Source organism: Microtus oregoni, unplaced genomic scaffold (assembly GCF_018167655.1).
Source record: "Microtus oregoni isolate MIOR12 unplaced genomic scaffold, Mior012 000033F_ref0000390, whole genome shotgun sequence".
NCBI classification, from domain to species: Eukaryota; Metazoa; Chordata; class Mammalia; order Rodentia; family Cricetidae; genus Microtus; species Microtus oregoni.
In genome coordinates, this window is record NW_024543092.1 from 25353406 (window position 1) to 25379104 (window position 25699).

The following is a 25699-nucleotide window of genomic DNA, read 5'->3' on the forward strand; positions in this document are numbered from 1 at the left end:
GTTTCCCCATCCAACGGTAGAGGCAGCATAGGGTAGTGTAAAAAGGGCGGGACTTCAGCGGGTTTAACATCCCAACCTGGATTCCTGTCCAGAAAAATGTGGAAGGCTGAGGACTCAACTCCTCCAGGTTCAGAAATTACATGGCAATTGGTCTCTCATTGCATCCTTTGCCTGTATTTTTTTCATCTTCCATGATCTTCTCTAAATGGCAATGAAACTGGAAAACAACAAACAAGACAAAGCCCTGAGACCATTTAAGGCGGCGATTCTCAAGCTTCCCAATGCTGCGACCTTTTAATACAGTTCCTCACGTTGTGTTGACCCCCACATCCATAAAATTATTTCCGTTGCTACTTCATAAGTGTAATTTTGCTACTCTTATGAATCATAATGTAAGTATCTGTGTTTTCTGATGGTCTTAGGTCACCCCTCCAAAAGGGTCCTTTGCCCCTGAGGAGTCTTGGCTCACAAGCTGAAAACCACTGATTTAAAGTATCTGTAAAATACACTGAAACCTGCTCTGTTTACTACTGAGAATTACAAAAAAGTGATGGCAGTGGTGGTGGGCCCAGTTCGTAGTCTGTAGAAACAAGGAATTTTAGTGTTCCCACTTGTTTTGCCTCTGAAAAGCTATTTGAGCAATCAGCACAGCAGAGCTTTAATTTAGAAATGAAAGCCTGGTTTCCTGTGTTTTTCCTTTCCCTTCTACCAACACAAAGACAAACTGCTACATTGAGTAATGATGAAAAGAGTTAAAAGAAAATCCAGGGGGCCAGCACAGGAGACTTGAGTGCCGCCCCAGTCCTTCAATCCCCCACATGCTACCTTTGGATTGCACGTATTTACACAAATACAAGCCAGGTACCTTTGGATTGCACGTATTTACACAAACACAAGCCATCACCATCTCCCTTTGATACACATCAATGCAAACTGGGTGCCTAGTCGTTTTGTGGATTACTCCAGCAGACATTTCTTTCAACCATACACTTAACTTTTCCTTAGTCTCGGGATAGTTTTCACCAAGTTTTGGAACTCTGAGCTTTAGTTCCCTCTGTGGTCAACTGTGTCTTGCTTCCTGGTAGAATCTTTGAAATTAATGCAGAAAGGACTGACATTTCACTACAACGTGCTATTTTGAGGCTACACTTCTCGTCTGCTGTTTTAACAATAAAACTTAAAACCTTGCCTTTTTTTTTGATAGCAATACTTACTTTTAAAAGATAGCTATTACAGGGAATTTCTTTTAGTTGTTCAGATTTCTGGGGATGAACCATACCAACCGGATACACATATACATTGTTAAATAATTAAATCAGGATAGTTGACATTTCCATCTTTGGTTACATATTCCGTTATGTAAATATGTGTACATATTTATGGGTTAAAGTATGATATTTCAGTACAGGGATGCAACATGTACTGACCCAATCAGGGTAGTTAACACTTCCATTTCATCATTACTTTGTGTTTAAGTGCTCCTTTTGTTAGAAAATAACCATTTTTTTGATAATTGTAATGAGAACTGTTGTGAGCTTTCAGAATTCTGTTGCTACTATGTAAAAATTTTAACTTACAGATTGCATTTATTTGCCACAATAACACAGTGCTTTGAAATAGGTATATACTGTAGAATGCCTAAATCAATATATTCCTGATAGGCTAAGGGAATTTTTTTGGAGAGGGTGAGAGCACTTACCATCTATTCTCAGGGATTTTTAAAAGTTCTTTTGGAGTTGGCCTGGTTTATTCATTGGCACTTGGAGGGAAGCATGAGGATTAAAAAAGAAATATATGCCAGTTGGTGGTGGCGCATGCCTTTAATCCCAGCACTCCAGAGGCAGAGGCAGGCAGATCTCTGTGAGTTTGAGGGCAGCCTGGTCTACAAGAGCTAGTTCCAGGACAGGCTCCAAAGTTACAGAGAAACGCTGTCTCTATCCCCACCCCCCTGCCAAAAAAAAAAAAAAAAAAAAAAAGAAAAGAAATATACAAGAGACAACTGATAGAGTTGAGGGGGGCGTCCTGTAAGTACTGAGATTTGCCCACATTTACTTCTCATAGGCTTTATATATCCCAATCCAAAGAGGAGGGGAAGACAAAAGACATCTTTACCGCCATGCAAGGAACAAACCAAGTAATCACCTTCTTAATATCCAAACACTAAGTAACCACACCCTAAGTCAAAATGTCCCGTTAGTAGCCACACCTTGGGTTAAACTTTCTGTCAGATAACCTTGAAGGAGCAAAAACAGGTCTGAACTCTTCGACCTCCCTTTAGTCAAGGTGGAATAAATTCACTTCTGTGGGCTCCCACAATTGTTATTATCTATAATCAATTATATTGTACAACAGTATCAACTTCAATAGAACCACTGACTCATTCCTGTAGACTAAAATATTTATCTGTTTAAATTAGACCCTGGATGTTTTGTTAATAAAAGGATATGACTTGTGTTTTTCTTCCCCCAAATTCTTTTTCTTGCATCAAGTTATATGATCCTTACACTCTCAACTCATTCTGACTCCTCCTACCCCCTTAAATAAACTCAAATAAATTGAAGACAGGAGTATAAAGAATACTGAGGAGATAATACATTTCACTTCTATGTTTGGTTTGTAAGCATAAGGACCTGGGTTGGATTCTCAAAATCCACACCCCCCCCCCACACACACAGAATAAGAGTCATTTTTCCATAAAATTTATTTATTGGTTTATTTATTCTAGTGGATGTTAAGAAACTTTTACTGATCTAGTTTTAGGAATATCCATTTAAAGGTGACAGAAATTGAAATTATAATAAGTTCTGCTAATGCATCCAGCCCTCCAGTTGTACATGCCATAGCTTACTTACTTTTGATGTTCTCTATTATCAAGAAACATATAAGCTGGAGACATGGCTCAGTAGTTAAAATTGTTTCCTGCTCTTCCAGAGAACCCTAATTCTATTCTCAGTACCCATGTCAGGAGGCTCACAACCTCCCAGCTCCTGGGGATCCGATGCCCTTTTCTGGTCTTGTAGGCACTGGCAAACATGTGGTATACATTGTCGGAGCCCATGTGTATGTATTCATTCTGCCATGACCAAAGGTCAGAGAGTTCCGCCTATTCTTGCTCCTTCAAGGTTACAATAAGAAATTTGAGCCAGGACGTGACTGCCTACAGGATGCTTGGTCTAGGGTGTGCTTGCTGCCTGCCCTGTGCAAACAGCAGAATACTTACCTCAGCATGCTTCAGGTACTGAAGAGGTGATTGCTCTGTTTGTTCTTGTATCTTGGTAAAGAAATCTTTTGCGTTCCCCTCCCCTTTTGGAGTGGGGTATATAAAGTATGCACTGAATTGCCCTTGGGACTCTATTCTGTGTCTCTGTCCTTTTATATCTCTGTTCCTTCTCCCTAATATTTCTAGCCCACATGCCCCCACCCTGGAACGTGAAAACCCTGTTGAGGCCAGACCCTGACAGACTCTGAAAATACTTGTAAAAATGAAACACATGGACCTTTTTGCTTTTCTTGTATTTCTTTTCATATGTATGTCGTATGTGTGTGTGCACTTGTACATGTGTGTACCCATGTGTGGAGGCCAGAGGCCAAACTCAGGTGTTGTTCTTCAGATGTCATCCGTTGGGCAATAGCCTCAGGTCATGATGACTTGAGAAAGGCTGTACTGAGCAATAACCCCTTGACAATAAAGAATTGCTTGGCACCAGTCTGACCCATTGGCTTCACCTGCAGAAACAATATGCCTGAGGATGGAAAACAGCGCACCCTGTTCCTAGTCAAACCACAAAAAAATAGCTATAACTTCCTGTGTGTATAGCTATCTCTCCCAGCCCTGTAAATGGGCTCAGCTTTCATCCTGTGGAAAGCATGGAGCTGCTTACTGTTCCAACGAAGAAGTTGACATCAAGTCTGTCTGCTTCTTTTCTGCTGCTTTTTTCTACGTCTTCCTCTTTTTATTTTAATGAGCCAGGATCTCTCACTTGTTGAGGAACTTAATAATTGTGCTACACAATCCTGCATAATCTGGTTGAATTGGAGAGGTCTGTGTGTCTTGCTATGGAACTTTGTGGTTACAAGTGCACGCCACCACGATTGACCTTCTAAATGTGTGTCGCGAGAATTTACTTCAGGTCCCCATATGTACATAGCAAGCCCTCACCTTCTAAGCTCTCTCTCTAGCTATCTTTCTTGCTTTTCGCTGCTTACATGTTTTGTTGAAAATCTTTGACCCATTTTCAGACTGATGCCCAACGCAGAAATTCAGTTGTTTACTCATAATATTTGAGAATAGTTACTGCTATCAAATTAGGCTATGCCAAATAGGAGCATTTCTACTAATATGACTAGTAAGGCATATAATATTTATAAATAATGGATAAAATGCTACTTGAAGTATGATTTAATAAATGTTTTATTAAATCTTATTGAAGTTTATAATATTTTTGTTTTATAGGTTCACTGTTCAAATGGAAGGAACAAGGTAGACCTTCCTTTAGATTTAAGATGGCAAAAATTTACTTTGTTTTTTTTTACCCTACTGTACAGGAGCTGAAACAGCTTTCTTGAGGCACCTTTTATTATGGTTAAAGTATGGAATTCTGGGAAATTGTAACTGTGAACTATGAAACTTCTAGTCACAGAGATAACAAGCAAAGGAAAGATGTGTTGAGAGCAACTCTGTGGGAATAAACTTGCCTAGCATGTATGAAGCCCCAAGCTTGATTTCCCCAACAGAAAAATAAATAAGCAAATAAATAATAAAATTCTATTAGTAATCTAATCTTCTCTTTCTCCTCCTTCTAGTTCCCTGATTTTCAAGGGAAATTCTACCATGCTAACACATTCTTCATGAGGAAACATGGTAACACATTCCTACAGAGGTACATAATGAAACAGGTAAGTGGATGAATATTCAGCTAATAAAGTCATTATTCATGAGGGAATATGTGAATAAAGAGAAAACCGACAATAATTTCTTTGAAATATCATAAGAAAATATTTTTGGGTTCTTTTCCTATTAGGAATACTTGATGTGTTGGTTAGCCATCCAGCTCATTGGAAAATAATAGAACTATTAGAAGCTTTTTCTATTGTGTTTGTAGATTACAATTGCAGACTTTAATTAGACTTGCGCGTGCATGATATTTTAGATCTTATAACTCTTGAGGAAAATGTGTCCCAAAGGCATTCACATATTGCATTTTTTCTATGACAAATGAACTCCAAGAAGCTGATAAAGAACCTTTGCAGGAAAGTAAATAATGGTGAAGTTGACCAGATATGAAACAATTTAGACCCATTAGTAGACTTTATAACTATGTTTAAAGACAAAATCTTTATACCAACATTCACCTATATTCATAATGGCAAGAACATTGAAAAAAAGACAAAATGGAATATGCTACTACCAGTCTTTAAAGTGCATGAAATCTATGTGAAATGGAAAATTGGATACCCTTTATTCCAAAAGCCTATTATACTCTTCAAAAGTTTAGATTAGGAAAAGTATTGAGTATATTTTAATATGCAGGTGAAATGTATAGACCAACACTAGAAAAATTACAAGTATATTTTAAGTCCAACTTGATAAATTATATTAAAAGCAGAGAAATCAGTGTTCAAATTATTACAGATATAAAAATATTAAGTATTCCCCCTTTTCTTCTTCTAGTTTATCCTTACAAGCTCTTTCAGCCACATAGAAGCCTCAGGTAGTATTTAGTGCCAGAACCAAGCTGATAATGAACAGGGTGAAAAATAATGCATGCTAACAAGACTTTTACAAAGAAATCTGCCTGAGTTTAGGAGGAGAGCTTGGTTCAAAAGAGGACACAGCTTGGGAGCAGGAAAGGCCTGCCAGAGACCTGTGTCCTTGCTATTGAACGGTCAGTGTGCTCTTTAGGTGTCCCAGCTGGAACTGTCCATTCCTGAAGAATGTGAACAATGTATGATTGGGAGGGCTTCTACTTGAAACAGAAATTTTCCTTTCTTCAGGACCCTTAAGGAGTGGGACTGTCTGGAGAGATGAGGAACCATAACTTTTCTGGAAGGGATTCCACAGCCTTCATACTTGTTCCCTGTGAGAGAAAGGATCTGATACATGCTTCAGCAAGCCAATAACCATTTTACAACCCCACCTTTGCTTCAAAAGCATTGTTATGGCTACCTTGTTATGACTGCCTGTTGTTATGAATACCTTGCGATCATGTCTTTGTTTCAGGAGGTTGTTAAGACTAACTTGCTGTGCTTATGTTCTGCTTCTGTAACCCTGCCTATTTTGCCCACCAAATCCCTCATGTGGAAATCCCCTATGGCTGAGCTATAAAAGCCTTGTCCTTTTCTCATGCAATGTTGACCTCTCAAACCCTGCCTTAGGGGAAGGCAGCTGGTGTATGCCAATAGAAAAGCTTGGTTTAATTAATTTGGCCAAGATGATTTGGGTCAGTGGTCTTTCCACTTCCATTTTTGGGGTTAACAGTAGGAGGCCAGACTGGTCTTGAACTGGTAATCACCCTCCTGACTTAGACTCTAAAGTGCTGGAATACATCTAACTAATAATTTAATTTTAGTTTCATTTGATTCCAGTATCTGAGACAAGAAAGTTGTAATAACACCTGGCAGTAATTTCCAACTAAGTTTATTTATGACTCAATAGACTTTGGTCATTGTCTTAGTTAGGGTTTCTATTGCTGTGAAGAGACACCATGACCGTGGCTACTCTTATAAATGAAAACATTTAATTGTGATGCCTTGCTTACAGTTACAGAGGGTCAATCCATTATCATCATGGTGCGAAGCATGGCCGTGTGCAGGCAGTTGTGGTGCTGGAGTAAGAGCTGAGAGTCCTACATTTCCCAGGAAACAAGAAATCGACCGAGACGCTGAACAGCATCCTGTGCCTAGGAAACCTCAACTCCCACTCCACAGTGACACACTTCCTCTAACAAGGCCATACCCACTCCAACAAATCCACACTTCTAATAGTGCCACTCCCTAGGAGCTTATTGGGGCCAAATACATTTACACTGCCACAGTCATCTTCCCTACCAGCTGGCAGAATTCTAATTGTCTTCCAGAGTTGTTCTAAAGGGTAACAAAAAAATAATCAGAATGTTCATAGTATCTGAACATCTAAGAGAATGGATTTCTAGCCATGGCTTTGATAGCTGGTCAGTATCATGGAATCTGAGTAGATGACATCATGAAGTCAAAGTATTGTTGGACTCAGTGTTTAAAATTTATGCTTCTGGACCCAGGTGTGATAGCATAGGCCAAATAATCCCAGTACTTGTGAAGCAAATTATATAGTTAAAGAGAATTTATCTCAAAGAGACAAAACCAAACCAAACCAAACAATTTTCCTTTCTAAAATTTACCTGAGTCTTTGCCTATTGAGGTAGGCTTCCCCTCTATATTCTGTGAATATGTTTTATTATCATTGGTTAATAAAAAAAGCAACTTTGGCCCATGGCAGGGCAGAACATAGCCAGGCAGGAAATTCTAACAGAGATAGAGAGAGGGAATAGGCAGAATCGAGGAGACACCATGTAGCTGCTGAAGGAGTTAACATGCCACACTAGCAAGTTACAGCCTTGTGATACATAAATTAATAGAAATGGGTTAATTTAAGATATAAGAGCTAACTAGAAATATGCCTGAGCTGTTGGCCAAACAGTGTTATAATTAATATAGTTTTGGGTGATTATTTGGGTCTGGGGCTGGGAAACAGAAAAGCAGTCTCCATTTACAGCATATATATTTTGACTTTTTTTTGTGCTTCTTATGGCATTTTAAGATGCTTTCTTTAGCTGTAAAATCTGATGTCAATCAATTCTCACTTTCCAATGTATAACTTCTATGTCTGTTTGGGGGGGGGGTTCAGACTTTTTATGTCTTAAAAATCCTGCCTTTGCTGTCTTAAAAATGCCAAGCTGGGACTATGGTAATACATACCTGTAGCCTCTGCACTTAAAAAGCAGGGGGGTTGAAAGTTCAAAGCCAGCCTTTGTAACACAGCGATACATTGTAAACAAGCCAATATGCATGCAATCAAATCATTAACCATCTCAACAAAAATATAACTTGAAGTTTTATTCTTTTCTCTCTTTCTTTCCTCTAATATTCATATTAGAGAATATTTCTAATCAGGAGGATTAAAAATGATGCGATACATTTTAAATTGAATGGAAGAAAACTGTGACCTTTCTTGTTACAATATTCACTGCTACTCTTTGTTCTGAAAATAACAGGTAATTGACAGAATTTTTGGAGCTTTGCAATCATCCATCCTTTGGCCTTTGATTTGACAGGTATAAAGCTAGCATCTTTATGCTATAATTTAGAGATGTATAAATGCACACTGCTTTCCTGCATTAAAAAATGACTGTGATTCTATTATCACTGTATGAATTCTTAGCTGATTCATAGCAGAGTGCTGGGTACTTCTCTTTTATGGAAAATAGATTTTTTTTCATATAATGTATTCTGATTAAGGTTTCCCCTTCCTCTGCTCCTCCCCGTTTCTTTTCCCTTCTCCTCCTATTGGGATTCACATCCTTTCTGTTTCTCATTAGAAACAAACAGGCATCTAAGGGATAATAATAAGATAAAGTGAAATGCAAGATAGAACAAAAGAAAACACATTGGAATAGGACAAAACAGACAAACAGAAGGAAAAGAGCCCAAGAAAAGATACAACAAACAGATATAGACTCAGAAACACACTCTTTGGACATTCAGGAATCCTATAAAAACAGAAAACTGGAAGCCATAAAACATATGCAAAGGACCTATAGGGTAAAACATTAGTAAATGAATAAATATAAAATGAAAAAAGGTAATATTAAAAGAGAGAAAAGGCTCTGACATGACATTATGAGACAAGGAACTTCCAAAGACGCCCTTGAGTTCATTTTTCTATTAGCTATCTATATCTGGGCATAGGGTCTACACTTAAGAGTGTTTATTTCCCTTGAAGACTCCCTTGGAGAAGCTAAATTTTTATTTGCAAGTGGTTATCAACTGGAATAATTGGGGTTAGGAACTGGGCTTATGTCTCTTGGGGAATGATATTTTAACTATGTAGACATTTGTTCAAGCTGAGGAATATTGCTTTGACTGTATGAAGCTGTGTGACATTTCTTTTGCTGCGTTTGTCCAATTATGTAAAGATGTATTGCATTTGTTTCACCTCGCCTGCCTAAGGCACCTGCTTGGTCTAATGAAGAGCTGAACGGCCAATAACTAGGCAGAGAGGGACAGGTGAAGCTGGCAGGCAAAGAAAATTAATAGGAGAAGAAATCTAGGCTCGAGAGAGAAAGTAGAAGAGAACAAGGAGAAAGAGGGACACTCCAGGGCCCAGAAGCCAGCCAGCCACCAGCCAGTCAGACATGGAGACAGCAGGAACGTAAGATAGAGAAAGGAAGAAAGAAAGAAAGAAAGAAAGTAAAAAGCCCAAGGGAAAATGTAGATAAAGAGAATTTAGGTTAATTTAAATTAAAAGAGCTAGCCAGAAACGAGCCTAAGCTAGGCTGAGGATTCATAATTAATAAGTGTTAGCGTCATGATTTGGGGCCTGCTGGGTGGCCCTAAAGAAAAACCTTGGTACATGTGGCCACTTCTCAGTTCTAGGACCCAATCTGGTGCAGACCCATGTAGGCCTGTACTGCCCCAGTCTCTGTGAGTATATGCCTGTTGTGTATAGAAGGCCTTGTTTCCTTGGTATCCTTCATTCTCTCTGGCTCTTACACTCTTTCTACCTCCTCTTCTGCAGAGTTCCCTGAGCCATAGTGATAGGGATTTGATGGAGACATCCCTATTTTGGGGCTGAGGATTCCAAGGTCTCATACTCTCTGCATATTGTCTAACTGTGGCTCTCTGTATTTGTTCCCATTTCCTGCAGGAGGAGGCTTCTCTGATGATGGCTGAGCAAGCACAGATCTATAAGTAGAGCAGAAGTCGTGAGGAGTCATTTTATTGTGACATTCTTTTTGTAGAACAGTATTATTTGTTTCTTTCCCTAGGTGCCTGGGGTGTCTAGTTGTAGGTTCTCAGTCATCCAAGCAGTGTAGGGCATGGGTTCCAACAGGACGAAAAGCAGGCCAGCCCACTGCTCTCACTACAGAATGGATCATAAATCTAATCAGATAGATGTTGGCTACTCTCACAACCGCTCTGTGGTACTATTGCACTAGTGAATCTTGCTGACAGGATACTGTTTCAAATGGAAGGGTTTGTAGCTGAATTGGTATTCATGTTTCTCCTTTAACAGTGTGCAAAGTACCTTCCAGTACCAATAAGATAAGCCAGCCAGCGTGAAAACTCTTGGTAGGCACCAACTGAACTTCACGTTCAGTGAGTTGTGTAGGTCTTATTTTCAACACCAGGGTTTTGATGGGAGTTTGTGGAGAGCAGCCTAGAGCCTTAGTAATGGCCTGGTTGGTTTGAGGGTTCCCATGGGACACCTTTGGTCAACAACTCAACCAGAAGTAACCTATTTCTGGTGACGATGCTTCATTTGATGGTCTTTTAGAGTCAGTAGAACATCTATCTAGGCCCTTCTGGCTTTTAGAGTCTTCATTGAAAAGTCAGATGTAATTCTAATAGGTCTTCCTGTAAATGTTATTTGGTTCTTTTCCCTTGCAGCTTTTAATTTTTTTCTTATTCTTCATGTTTAGTGTTTTATTTATTATGTGTCACGGGAATTTCTTTTTTGGTCTTTTCTATTAGGTGTTCTGTGTGCTTCATGTACCTTGATAGGCACTACCTTCTTTACATTGGGAATCTTTCTTCTATGATTTCACTGAAGATATTTCCCCAGTCTTTGAACTAGGTTTCTTCTTCTTCCTCTATTCCCTATTATTCTTAAATTGGGTCTTTTCATAGTGTCCCAGGTTTCCATGTTTTGTGCCAGAATATATTTTTAGATTCAACCTTATCTTTGATTGAGGTATTCATTTCTTCTATCTTGTTTTCAGTGTCTGAGATTCTCTCTTCTATCTCTTTTATTCTGTTGACGAGGCTTGCCTCTGAGGTAAATGCACGAGTTCCTAAACTTTTCATTTTCAAATTTTCCTCAGTTTGGGTTTTCTTTTCTTTTTTATTTCTATTTCTACTTTCAGATCCTGACCCGTTTTCTTCATTTCCTTTCACTGTGTGTTTGTGCTTTCATGGATTTCTTTTAGGGATTTATTCATCTCCTCTCTAGGGACTTCTATCATATTCATAAAGACTATGTTAGGGCCTTTGCCTTATGCTTCAGCTATGTTGCATTTCCCGGGGTCTACTGTAGTAGGGTTGTTGGGCTCTAGTCAGGACACACTGTCCTGGTTATTATTGACTGTGATTTTAAGCTGTTGTTTAGGCATCTGAGTTGGTAAAATTGTAATTTCAGGTGCTGATATATGGCCTTGTCTTTGTTGAGTGGCTGTTTTGTTCCCCAACTTCTATTGCTTTTTCTGATTCTTAGGGGAGTGTGGTGGCTATGTGGACTGGTAGTGAATGCTCCTGGGATTCTGCTAGGTGTGGCCACTGGGGGATCCCTGTAAAATGTGTTTCTGGGTATTGGGAGCTGATTCTTAGGAATGTGGATAGGCCAGTAGGATTGGGCTGAGGGAGGAAAGTTGTGTTCCACTGGGGGATCAGTTTAGTTCCATGGGAATGGAGCAGAGAGTGAGAAGAGGCACAGCAGGGGGTCTGCTACAGAGCTGGGGGTGAGACTGTGGCACTGGCTTTGGAGGAGAGAAGGGAATGTGAGGATCTGAAGCTTCTCTGATAGGTGAGGCTGGTGGGTCCTGAGGGAATGCCTGCTGGAGTTGGAGGCTTGGGTAATGGGCTGAGTGGGGAGCAAGGCTGGAGAACATCTGCATGATCCACTGGTGATGGGGGCAGAGAGAAATGGAAAGCCACAGCTGTGGTCTCCTGCAGAGCTGGACATGAGGCTGGGGCGTTGGATTTGGAGAAGAGGGAAAAGCTAAGATCTGCAGTTATCCTACTTGTGAAGTAGAATAAGGTGTAGAAAAGACCTACTACTAGATTATTGCTTCGTTGACTTCCTTAGTGACTTACTGAAAGAATTGCTTGTACTGCCGAGTAGTCAATCATGACTTTCCTTGCTGCCTGGAACAGAATGACCTGGAGAATAGTTGAGACGATGGCCAGGTGCCCTGTTACATGCAGGCTTCTGTAAACTCTTGCTTACTGGCCTGACCTACTTTGTGGTTTTAGAGTATAAAATGAGAATACAAACTAGACCTCGCGTTGAGGCTCTCTGGATATATTCTGGTGTATGTCCACTGATGTCGTTGCCTCTCTTCTACTTTCAGTGGTGTAAGAATACTTATTCCCAAAGGATTGTGGAAACACCTTCTTTCCTGACCCATGTGTTTCCAGGGAATGCCTGTTAGTATAGGGGCTATGATGAGCAGATGAGTGGGGGCAGGAAGGGAGGAAGAGAAAAATCTCTGTGGTCCACTGAGGATGGGGGTATGTTGAGGGGGTGGTGGTGGAAACACAGTTGGTTTGCCACAGAGTTAGAGGCAAAGGTGAACATCTGCAATTAGCCTTATCTGCTTCCTTACTTTTTATTTCTTCTTTACAAACAGCTAATTAAATGTTATTTTGAAGATCCTGGTCATCATCAAAATTCCGATTATTTATTAGAATAAAATGTGTTTATGTAGGGTAAATCAATACTTCTTAGTTTATTATTTTGAATATGTTTTATCATTCTGTGCTGGGAATTGTACCCAGGCCTTCTGAGTGTATTGATATAGTTGTAGATGGAATTCAAGATGAGAAATGAAAAGCAATAAAAAGCCTTTGGGGAAATAAAAATCAAAATTATATACCTATTCCCTAGCTTCAGATATATTTTTATTAATAAAATAATTTAAGCAATTGTTCTGGAATAATATAGAGAAAGTGAATGAGTGCTATATCATCAAGAATATATTTGGCACATGAAATATATGTCACCTTTTCATATGCAAATAGCCTGTCGGAATGATTATTCTGGGGATTTTACTGAAAAATATTTTTCATACAGAACTCAACTCTTCCCACTTTGATAGTTTATTCTTGCTTTAGATTAAAGTATGTTCACAAGGGGCTGGAGAGATGGCTCAGAGGTTAAGAGCACTGGCTGCTCTTCTAAAGGTCCTGAGTTCAATTCCCAGCAACCACGTGGTGGCTCACAACCATCTGTACTGAGGTCTGGCGCCCTCCTCTGATGTGCGGGCATTCATCGAGGCAGAATGTTGTATACATAATAAATAAATAAATCTTTAAAAAATAGTATGTTCACAAAAAGGTACAAATGTACTTTGGAACAAAACACACTTGAAGGTACACATACAATGAAACCAGCATTCAAACATTAAAATTTTGCACAAATAGGGAAATAGATTTCTTGTAGGGAGGCCGCTTGTTTCCTAGCCGCTTGGCAGCTCAGATTCCTGAAATAATCACACAGAAACCATATTATTTAAATCGCTGCTTGGCCCATTAGCTCTAGCTTCTTATTTGCTAACTCTTACATCTTAATTTAACCCATCTCCATTAATCTGCACATCACCACGAGGTCGTGACTTACCAGCAAAGTTTCAACACGTCTGTCTACAGCAGTGGCTCCATGGCTTCTCCCTCTGACTCCGCCTTCTTCCTCCCAGCATTCACTTTAGTTTTCCTTGCCTAGCTCTGTTTCCCTATAGCTCTGCTATAGACCCAAAGCAGTTTCTTTATTAACCAATGGTATTCACAGCATACAGAGGGGAATCCCACATCACCTATGTTCTATACCTAAAATCTATGAGAAAGAGATCATTAAAAATTTAGCATAAGTCTCAGTTAGTCACATACATCATGCTCTTTTCTCTCTCCTCTCCCAAAGCACATTTGCTGGCCTGTCACTCCAATTTTGCTTCCGTATACAGTGCCTTGTGGCTAGCATTCTTGAGGAGATTTGCAATAATAATCTTTGTAGACAGAACTTCAATGAAAGTTAAAATTACAAAATTTGTGTTCTGATTTTACAGTTCATTTCCGTCTGGGTATCCTCCTGCATGCAGTTCATGTGCATTTCCTGTCTGGGTATCCTCCTGCATGCAGTCCACGTGCATTTCCTGTCTAGGTATCCTCCTGCATGCAGCTCACATGCATTTCCTGTCTGGGTATCCTCCTGCATGTAGTTCATGTGCACTTCCTGTTGTGTAGCTCTGGCTGTCCTGGAATTCACTGTGTAGATCAGGCTGGCCTTGAACTTACAGAGATCCACCTGCTTCTGCCTCCCAAATGTTGGGATTAAAGGCATGAGCCATTATATCAGGCTAGCCCCTTTCTGAAGAAGAAAGTAGAAAAAACCCAAGCATGTTCATCATTTGCTTCAGAAGTTGGACATAGGGAGTTTTCTTGTTTGTAGGGGTAGCCCCAGCCAATCACCTTGCTTGTAGGGCGAGGTCACCTGAGGATATTTTTTACTAATAAATGTTGCTGGTGTGCTCTCCCTCCGCCCCTTCTGCTTTCTTGTTCTCCGCTGGAACCACGGATTCTTTGAGTCTTTCCCTAATTAAAGATGAATATATTATTATAATTTCTGTCTGCCTTCATTTACACCACTATACTTGTTCAAATTTATTATTATTTAAGGATTTAATAAATATTATTTATATTTATAAATGAAAAACATTTTTCACTGAAGAATCATATAAGTAATTTATTTGAGAAAAAATTCTATCTAACTGTAGAAAAGAATATGTAATAGTATGAGTGTATGACCAAAGTATATTATATGTATGTATAAAAACATGAAATCATTTATTTTCTATATTTAATATATGCTAATAAAAAGAAATTTTAATTTTTTTCAACTAAGAAAATTAAAAGTGCTTAAGTATATACAGTTATAAAGTAAGTTACTCAGAAAAAAATCCATCTATCAAGGCTTTCACAGCAAAAGAGGCTTACACTCTCTGTCTAAGTCTGTGTACAATAGGTTGTGTTGGCTGTAGTTAACACTACAGCTAAACTACAGTGAGCTTTGTCAGCATTGTCCTCACAGCAGTGGAAATGTGTTGCCATAGAGCTGGACTTCTTTGCCACTGAGAAAGAGATTAGTGGCTAAAACGTTTCTGTAGTATCTATGTCCGGAGTAGATGTCCCTGCCCACCCCACTTCACTTTGACATTTACATCAATTCCTGGTATTTCCAGTCCTCAGACCTCATCAAAGGGTTCAGTGGACATTTCACATGAAAGCCTGGGACTGTAAGGAAGTAGCGAGAGTGTGGTCATCCTCGTACTAAGGCAATTTCTAGCTCACTTTGGGCTTTAGCAATTTCTCTTTGTGCTGTTGCCCCCTGCCGAGTGTTATCATTAAATGGCTTAGGAATGAGCTCAGTGCTTACAACTCATTTGGGTGATTACTTGCAGGAATTGCTGATGAAGTCCTCACAGAGCAAAAAGCCTGGCTAATTAACAACTTCACAGTTGTTAGATTATAGTTTACCTGTTGCTACCGTCATTACTTACACTGCTGGAATCTGGAGGAGAATTTTTAACATGAATAACACGGCCTGTGCTTATTTCCCGATCTACAGTGGAAGTCATCACCGGTGCCCCCCATGCTTTAATCTTCTGCTACATTTAATTTTCTATTTTTTTTTCACTCTAGTTAGTGCTTTGCCAAAATTTGTTGTTTTTGGATTTCTATAATTTACTCAATTTTTGTCTTCCTTGTTGCTTGTAAGAACATTTTTATAATGTATTTGTATTGCCTGTTACATAGTTACATGCAACTGATATAATGTTTATAGGGAATGTGATGGAGGAAGGTCATTGGCTAATAAAGGCACTGCCCTGGCCCATTTTATTGGTTAGAGGATAGGTGGGAGGAGAAAACAGGACAGAACACTGGGAGGAAGAGGAAGTGAGGTCAGAGTCTCGACAGCTTTCCTCTGGAGCAGACGCCTGAGAGAGACGCCATGCCCCGCTCCCGGCATGAAGCTCCGACCCAGGATGGACTAGGCTAGAATCTTCCCAGTAAGACCGGTTCTCACAGATTATTAGAGATGGGTTGATCGGGATGTGAGAATTAGCCTGTAAGTGCTAGAGCTAAAGGGCCAACCAGTGCTTAAAAGAATACAGTGTCTGTGTAATTATTTTGGGGCATAAGCTAGCCGGGGAAGGCGGCTGGGGTGTTGGGGACGCAGCCTCACCGTCGCCCTTATTACTTCATATGGCGCCCACGTGGACAGCTGCTTCCACATTAAGCCTGAGACAGCTTGGGAAGTAATTCTAGAACAAAATGAAAGCATTGTGCCTGGTTTCTTGGTAGCAGCAATTTCTCGGTTCTACTCTGCTTACTAGAGGCAAGCAAGCGCCTCATCTAAGAGAGGCTTCCTGACTCAGCTTTAGCTGCAAAGCCTGCAGCTCATTAAGAGGTCCTGCCACGAAACACTTAAACGGTGTTGACGAAAAGCTGAACGCATGCTTTTCGGTTTTCAGCCGTAGCAGGAAAAAAGCTGCGCCGTTTAAAAATGCCGGCTTTCTGAGCTGTCCTGCCAGGACAAACTCTGACTCTTTTATGCAGGCGGTTTGTGCGGTTTGCGAGCACAGGCTGCTGAAGCTCGCTTGCTGGCAGGGACCTTGAAATGCCATAGAGTTATAGCAGTAAACATGGCTACAGCCAGTACCTCAGCCATGAGGTTGGAAAGCTAAGGAATGGACTGGATCTAGCTGGCAAAGCCACGCCTTTAGTCCTACTGAGATCGCTTGGTAAATTAAAGATTCATGTGGTCAGAAAAAGAGAGATATACAGTAAAGAGAGATTCAAAGACAGAGAAAATTTCTGAATGGTTTAAAGTGTGTTAAAAATATATGCAGACTAAAAGTTGAAGTTCTTAAAGTAAAAAACAAAAAAAGGAAGAGAGTTGTTGTGTGTAGTAGCACACGCCTTTAATCCCAGTGCCTAGAAGGCAGAGACAAACAGATCTCTGTGAGTTCAAGGTGTAGTAGTTTACACCTTTAATCCCGAATGCCTGGGAGGCAGAGACAGGCTGATCTCTGAGAGTTCAAAGACAGCCTGGTCTACAGAGTTACTTCAGGTCAAAGATACAGAGAACCTGTCTCAAAAAGCAAAGAGTTGAAAGTAAAAATAAACAAAATAGAGGTTAAAATAAAGCGTACAAAGATGGAAAATACACAGAGACTTTTGATACTGTATGTTATTATGCTCTCTTTGAATTGCTTAAATGCTGAGGAAGGAGAAACAGATGCTAAAAGATATTTATTTATAAATACTGCTGAACTAATCCAACATAGATACTATGAATTTGGATCTAAGGATATGATACTTTGGAAAGGAGTTTCTTATTTTGTTTTCACAGAGGATGAGACGCTGTTCATTTCTTCTACTCTGATTTGGTATGATGGACCACGTCCTCCTGAATGGTTCCTGTGCACGCCTTCAAAAAATTGCTTTGCTCAACTGCCAACTGAGATGAAATTAGCACACAGGTTATGCCATGAAAGACCTAATTAACGACGCCCCCATTCAGCAGGAAGCAGTTTGGAGAGAAAAAACTGCGTCCATGTTCCCAAATATGGTTTATAAACGTCCTTTTACATTTAAAGGGGGATATGATATAGATATGAATAATTTACATTAGTATAGATTTTGCTTTATTGATAGAGATTTAAGGTCAATTTTGTTATATGTATAAGTGTTTCTGATTTTGATTAAGGTATTGTGATAGTGTAGTTCATTTAAATATGTACTGTATAATTAAGAAGTATAGGTTGTTGATGGATAATCATCGATAATAGTAAAGCTTGTAGTCATGTTAGTTAGATTTTCTAGACATATAGAGATATATTTCAGATAGGCATTCTTCATATCTCTCAAAGGCTGCAGAATATGGCATTTAAAATATTTTAATAACTTAGGACTTTTCATGACAATGAGACACTCTGCTCCTGGCAGCACCAATCTACTTCAAGAGGAAGATGGGCATCGAAGAGGATCCTTATGGAGTTTGATAGCCATTTGTGCAAGAAACTGTTCTTGCCTGGACTATTGCATAAACTGTTAACAGAGAACCCGCAGAGAGAGGACTACTGAACTTGCCTAAATGTGAGATGATCTTTCTGGGTTCCTGATTCATGAGAGAGTCTGCGAGACATTCTTCAGGACAAGCAGATAGTGACTGCCTTTGGAATTTCCTGCTTGATGAATATGTCTGCTGGATACTATGGGCCTGAAGGCTGAAGATGGATGCCCCAACGGTACAAAAGAACTTTGGATGACTGTCCAGACAGCGAGATGTCTTTGTCATTTCTAGAGTTTGAAGTTTCTTAGTTCTTGTTTACTTAGGTAATATATCTTTCTGGAGTCTTTGATGGAGTTAAGAATAGTTAGTTATAGTTATAGTTTTCCTTAGTTATGATAAAGATTATTGTAACTTTTACTTGATAACTGTTTTGTTATATGTAATTTTGCTATGTTAAAGCCTTTTTTTTGTTTAAACCGAAAAAGGGGAAATGATGGAGGAAGGTCATTGGCTAATAAAGGCACTGCCCTGGCCCATTTTATTGGTTAGAGGATAGGTGGGAGGAGAAAACAGGACAGAACACTGGGAGGAAGAGGAAGTGAGGTCAGAGTCTCGACAGCTTTCCTCTGGAGCAGACGCCTGAGAGAGACGCCATGCCCCGCTCCTGGCATGAAGCTCCGACCCAGGATGGACTAGGCTAGAATCTTCCCAGTAAGACCGGTTCTCACAGATTATTAGAGATGGGTTGATCGGGATGTGAGAATTAGCCTGTAAGTGCTAGAGCTAAAGGGCCAACCAGTGCTTAAAAGAATACAGTGTCTGTGTAATTATTTTGGGGCATAAGCTAGCCGGGGAAGGCGGCTGGGGTGTTGGGGACGCAGCCTCACCGTCGCCCTTATTACTTCAGGAATGGGGTAGGAAAAAATTCTAAAAAATATTGAGAATTTTCTCTGGCAGCCATATATAGACTTGTTGCAAGCATGATTTAATTTTACCAGCAGTTATGGATGACACACTCTTGTGCGTACTTTTTGTATGAGGACATTTGAGGTGCCAACATGTCTGTAATGTAACAAGTGCCTAGTTTGGACCTCTATGTGTTGTTCTTGAGTTCTCCCTCTGTTAACTGCTCCAGAGTTAGTGTAAGTATCTGCTACATTCCGCAGATTAAGACAGAGGCTCCGTGGATCTGACATGCGTGAGACACAATCCTCTTCTCTGTTATAGCTCCCGTTTCAGAGAGGAGGAAATGGGAAGAATAAGCAAATTCACAGGATATAGTGAAGGTAGTTGTTATTCACAGGTAAGCAAAGAAAAGAGGAGGAGATACATTAATAAGATCTACCATGGCTATAATGCACTGTTTATATTTACTTGACAATGTCATTTTGTCCCATCCCATCTTCTATGGGTCTCTTTCTGCTCCCTTAGGGTCCCCCTTCTCCTTATTTGCTTTTCTTAAAATCCAGAGACTGCTTGTGAGAGAAAATGTGTGGTAACTTTCTTTGTATGACTGCATTTTATCATGTTGCAGGCTGTTTGAGGTGTTCCATAATTGCTTCTACCTAAGTTCTCTGGACCTCCAGTCAGCAACCAGCCTTTAGAGTATGGTCTGAGGGGCATGGGAACGCTGAAGGCCCATTATAGGGCTTGGCTTAGCTTCTAGTGCCAGGGTTGTGTTTTATCTCTACCTTCTTAGGTTTTCAGCTATTATAAAAGTCAAAGTCTCCACTGGCAATTCCTTCCCACCATCTTTTGTATGAGGAGGATCATATCAGGCCCCAATTTCAAGCAGGTGGAGTCACCTGTATCCCCAGTTTGCATGGTTTTAGTGGAATAGAAGAGTAAGAAAGTCCATAAACTGAATGACATCATCAGAAGCTGCAGAGTGAGCCAGAAGAGACTGAGGAAATCATATAATGTTTGGGAATTTGCAGAAATTCTAAAGCAAGACCCAGGATTCTATAGGGATTGGAGTCGATCATAAGAGTTGGGCAACCTTATCACAAGTGGTTACAAAAGTGAGTTCAACTATGTGGAAAGAAATGTAAGAAGTGCAATTGGCTGAGTGTGTGTGTGTGTGTGTGTGTGTGTATTTGTGTGGTGGGTGTTTAACGTTAACTTACAGCAGCAATGGGGTCATGATCAAGAGCACCTTAAGGGTCTGTTCTCATTACCACGTCATCTGCCCACAAGTTTTATAGTTAATCCTCATTATTAATAGTAGTTGTCTTTTATAAGTTACTATAAATACTAAGCTAATGAATATCCAACCAGGGAAAATACAGGGTCCTGTCCTCCTGTACTGTCAGAACATTTTCATCAGCCAATCAACACATAACCTTGTCATTTGTGTGTTTCTGTTTAATTACACCTTACTTAACACATATTGTTGATGGATTAACACTGAGGAGCTGGATGTCAGCATTACAACTCAGGTTCGAATTAAGCTTATTCAACACATGTATTTTCTCTGTAGGACACATCGCAGCCTTCCTGTGTTTAGGAATGACAGACTGTTCTTCAGCTCTTCACTTGAAGGACATTTCAAACAGCAAAGTCACAAGGGAAAAAAGTCATTAAATTTGAAGAAAAAAAATGGCATTGAGTAGATCAAAGGAAAAGCTAATTGTTGTAACTCACAAAAGTAAGCAGAAATGAGAAGATAGAGTTTCACCTGCCAACCAGTGCCTGGTCAGCTTGCAAAGGCACAACACTATCTCAGACGTCTTCCTTCTCCACACATGGGAAGCACAACAAATGCATGGGGGTTTTAGTAAGTAGGCAGATCATAAATATGGAATCCCTAGATGAAGAGGATCAACTGTACCCTTTCCCTAGTAGGTGTCAATCTGTGCTTAGGATTGGCAGCCCCTGCAGAATCTTCAACTTTATTTCCAGTGTTGCAAATGAAAATCAAAACATAACCTTTAAACACTTCTATTTAAGGCAATGTTAGAGAAAGAAGACGACTTTAGAATCCCCCTCTGTAGTTTTGATTTTGTAAAGATGTATCTGTAGGCTTAGCAGAGAACTGGAGGAAGAAGTCACTAAATACTCAGAGCTCAGTTGTCCAGCTCTTAAAGAAAGAATAGTTCTTAAAGAAAGAAAGTGTTTAAGAATAGTTCTTAAAGAAAGAAAGTGTTCTTAAAGAAAGAATAGTCATTCTTTCTTTAAGAACACTTATTGAAGTGTGTGTGTGTGTGAGTGTGTGTGTCTGTATAGGCGTGTGTGTGTGAGTGTGTGTGAGTGTGTGTGTGTGAGTGTGTGAGTGTGTATAGGCGTGTGTGTGTGAGTGTGAGTGTGTGTGTCTGTATTGAAGTGTGTGAGTGTGTGTGTGAGTGTGTGTGTGTGAGTGTGTGTGTGTGAGTGTGTGTGTGAGTGTGTGTGTGTGAGTGTGTGTGTCTGTATTGAAGTGTGTGTGTGTGTGAGTGTGTGTGTGAGTGTGTGTGTGAGTGTGTGAGTGTGAGTGTGTGAGTGTGTGTGTGAGTGTGTGTGTGAGTGTGTGTGTGTGTGAGTGTGAGTGTGTGTGTGTGAGTGTGTGTGAGTGTGAGTGTGTGTGTGAGTGTGTGTGTGAGTGTGTGTGTGAGTGTGTGTGTCTGTATTGAAGTGTGTGTGTGAGTGTGTGTGTGTGTGAGTGTGTGTGTGAGTGTGTGTGTGAGTGTGTGTGAGTGTGTGTGTGTGAGTGTGTGTGTGAGTGTGTGTGTGTGAGTGTGTGTGTGAGTGTGTGTGTGTGAGTGTGTGTGAGTGTGTGTGTGAGTGTGTGTGTGTGAGTGTGTGTGTCTGTATAGGCATGTGTGTCACTGTTAACTCCTGGTGGCCAGAGGACACCTGGAAGGCGGTCCTCTGCTTTCACCGCGAGGCTCCACAGAATCGAACTCCGGTCATCAGGGTCGGAGGCATGCACCTTACTTTCAGACCCATCTCACAGTATGACGAGTTCTTCCTTCCTGAAGAATAGTTGTAGAAAAGCTTGAGGTTGTTCAATATGGCTCAAAACATTTGTTCCACATTCCAAGATATCTAGTTGGTGTTAAAATTCCAATGGGAATTTTTAATTTTTTTTTTTTTTTGCTGAGGTGAGGCTCAGTGATATAACACTTGTCTAGCACGTATGAAGTCTAGAGTTTGATCCTAGAGCTGAAACAACAGAAAGATAATAAATATTATTTATATGTGGCATTCATCAGTGGAGGCGCTGCGACAAGTGGGGTTTATAAAGCATTAGAACAGGAGCGAGTGAGACACAGAACTGGAATGCCAGCTGCCTTTGAAAGGTTAGGAAAGAAGTCCTGGAGGTTTTGTCATGAGGGCCACTGTAAAAAATGTGTTAATGAAACAAAAAAAAATACTTTAAAGCTGATGAAGCCTTAAGAAACTCAGAATTATAGGTGCTTAATTCAAAACCTGAGTTTTTCTATCAGATGTGGGGTTTGGGTAGAATGTGATGGAATTCTCTCATGGGTCTGTATTCTTGCTTAGCTCTCCTTTCCTCTGAGGAATGGTTATCTTTAATTTTCAAGTTCTAGGATTAGATAAGCATGGTGTGATAAGATAATAGAGCTGTATTAATTGAATCATTCTGGAGCTTAATTTTCTGAACTTGAATTCACTAACACCATGCTTAACCTGATGAATTAATTATAGCCTCTAGCACTCAGTCTCGTGCATGAGAACTCAAAGGGTATTTACTGCTATGAACTAAATTGAAAAAGACACAGTTTCTTAGATTTAAAAGAATCTAGCTATTTAGCTTTTGTTTATTTCACACATTTCAGGTCACTACACATTAGAGTGGGTGGCCAAAGGGCATGAACCATCATAAGCAGGTAAGGCATGCATTCCCTTAGCACTGCTTGGCTTACTAGAGCTGGGATAATACAAGGCAAAGTCTTTGAGGTTTTAAAAAATGTATTATGATTAGACGATTCCACTTTAGAGAGAAATATTCATGCAAGCCTGTGCAGATGCAGCATGCCATAGAGCGATATACTCATGCAAACATGCACAGATACAGCATGCCATAGAGAGAAATACTCATGCAAGCATGCACAGATATAGCGTGCTGTAGAGAACCACCTCAACATATCTATGACTAATGAAAATATACAAAAGTTTGTGACTAACTCCTTTACCTAAAGGTGTACATAATTTCTTTTACGTTAAAGTACCTTAACTGCTAAAAGATCCCAAATACTTTGTTTCTGATCTAAACAGGTGCTTTGGTTTATTTTGATGGATTCAAGTTGGAGTTTACGAGTACTGGGCCAAGGAACCTAGAGATGGTTGAAAAAAGAGAAAAACATGAAATGGTAAGAGATTGCTTATAATGGTGTTCACATCCATATTATTTGACAAAATTACCTCCTTGTGCCATTGCAGTATTTACTTAGTTGTCAATACAGAGAAAGCACTTGTGGTACAGTTTGTTTTCAACTTCCCTGGGTTTTGCTTTGACTGACAAACGGATGCAGAAATTCTAGCGTTCTTTGATGGACAGAGAATCTTCTAGGCATGAGTCTCTGCTTCCCTATCCTGAAAGAAAGGCAAACTCATTAATGTGGGACTTGACTTTACAACAAAAACACTTTTATAAAAAGAAGAGGTCTAGTTATTCATACAGTAGGCCCTGTGTCCTGTTTCATAATTTATATAAGTTTAGTATTTTTATATTTAGATGGGTATGGTCTATTTTCCTGATCATGCTTAGGTCTGACTCACTTTCAGTTATCCGTAGAAAGATGAAAATCAGAAAAGGGAAGGGAATGGCATAATGCCTCATTAAGTAGGTACCACCTCATAGATCATGTGTTAGACTATTCTAAACACATTATTGTATTTGATCCGCTAGACAATTTGTGGCAGTAAAAATATGTTTATAGCGAAAGGCTGAAACTCACGAAGTTTGCATTGCTTTGATCAAAATTCTATATGTAGTGTTGATGGACAATGAATTTAGACTCAACCGGACACCAAGAATGGCTAGGATTCGGAGACCCCTGAGCTGGAAATGACCTGAGTACCTCCTCCTTGAGTTACTAGAAGGTGCCATGTGATAGAAGAAGTGCTGCACTGGAAGGTGCATGTAAGGTTCCAAAGAGGAAGGCAACTAACAGTCCTACTCAGCCATGACACCTATGACCCACAACAATCAGCTTGCTACTAAGGGTGCAGTCATGGCTTGCATATCAAGGTGGAGACCAGCTTTCTAATTTGGACTTAAGAATCAGTCAACTGGAAGTCTAGCCAACTACTCAGGGATATGAAGTCATGGATCTTGGAGGAGAACCTACAACCACTTCTTTGCTAAAGCAGCCTAATGCCTAACTACATTCTAAATATTTGTTTTTATATCCAGAGACAGTGTAGTCCACAGCTCTCATTGAGGAAACCTCTTTGTATTGGATGGAGACCATGACACAAAAATCACAACCAACCAAAATGCAGAGTTATGGAGCCCAGTCCAAACTGATGGATCCATCTATAAAACAACTCCCACACCTAAGGTTCAGGGAACCTCTCTGAAGAGGGTTCAAAAAGATCGCAGGAGTGGAAGGATAAGGGAATCTCTGTGAAATTGAGTCTTCTAGTGACGCCAGAAGCCACAACTGTGAAGTCTCACCAACAGGACTGTCTAAACATGATCAACATGTCTTTGTTTATAGGATGACAACAATACATGCATTAAAGTGGATGAGGAATAATGTGGGAGTGTCATATATCAATCTGTTGATTTCATTGGTTAAGCAATAAAGAAACTGCTTGGCCCTGATAGGTTAAAACATAGGTGGGAGGAGTAAACGGAACAGAATGCTGGGAGGAAGAGGAAGTGAGCTCAGAGACACCATGTTCCCCTCTCCCGGGTAGATGGGATAGCTCTGCTCTCTGAGATACACGTGATGAAGCTCTGACCCAGGATGGACAAAGGCTAGAATCTCCCTGGTAAGCCACCTCGTGGGGTACACAGATTATTAGAAATGGGCTAGTCCAGGTGCGAGAGTTAGCCGAGAAGAGGCTAGATATAATGGGCCAAGCAGTGTTTAAAGGAATACAATTTGTGTGTTGTTATTTCGGGGCATAAGCTAGCCAGGCGGCCGGGGTGCCGGGGACGCAGCCCTGCCGCTCCAATTACTACAAAATGGCGCCCGACGTGGTAGCAGCAATTTTTTGGGTCTGCTCTGTTTGCTAGGGGCAAGCAAGCGCCTCATCTAAGAGAGGCTTCCTGACTCAGCTTCAGCTGCAAAACCCTGCAACTCTTAAGAGGTCCTGCCATGAAACATTTAAATGGTGTTGATGAAAAGTCGACTGAATGCTTGTTTGTTTTCAGCTGTAGCAGGAAAAAAGTTGTGCTGTTTTAAAATGCCGGCTTTCTGGGCCATCCTGCCAGGGCAAACTCTGACTGTTTGAGGCAAGAGGGCCGACTACAGAAAGAGGACTTGTGTGTTGTCTGTGGACATAATGCTGCAACTTATTTGCTGGCAGGGACTTTGAAATGCCATAGAGTTGTGGCAGTAAACATGGCTACAGCCAGTACCTCAGCCATGAGGCTGGAAAGCTAAGGAATGGGCTACATCTAGCCAGCAAAGCCACGGCTTTAGTCCTACTGAGATTGCTTGGTAAATTAAAGACTCATGTGGTCAGAAAAAGAGAGATATA

General features: G+C 40.2%; 1 long non-coding RNA gene across 1 annotated transcript; it reads left to right on the plus strand.

The window, feature by feature from the left end:
- Positions 1-4870: 4870 nt before the first annotated feature.
- Positions 4871-24492, plus strand: LOC121466374. The gene is made up of 4 exons (XR_005976764.1): positions 4871-4896; positions 8250-8309; positions 23261-23355; positions 24402-24492. It is a non-coding gene; the product is annotated as an uncharacterized LOC121466374 (long non-coding RNA).
- The last annotated feature ends 1207 nt before the right edge of the window (positions 24493-25699 follow it).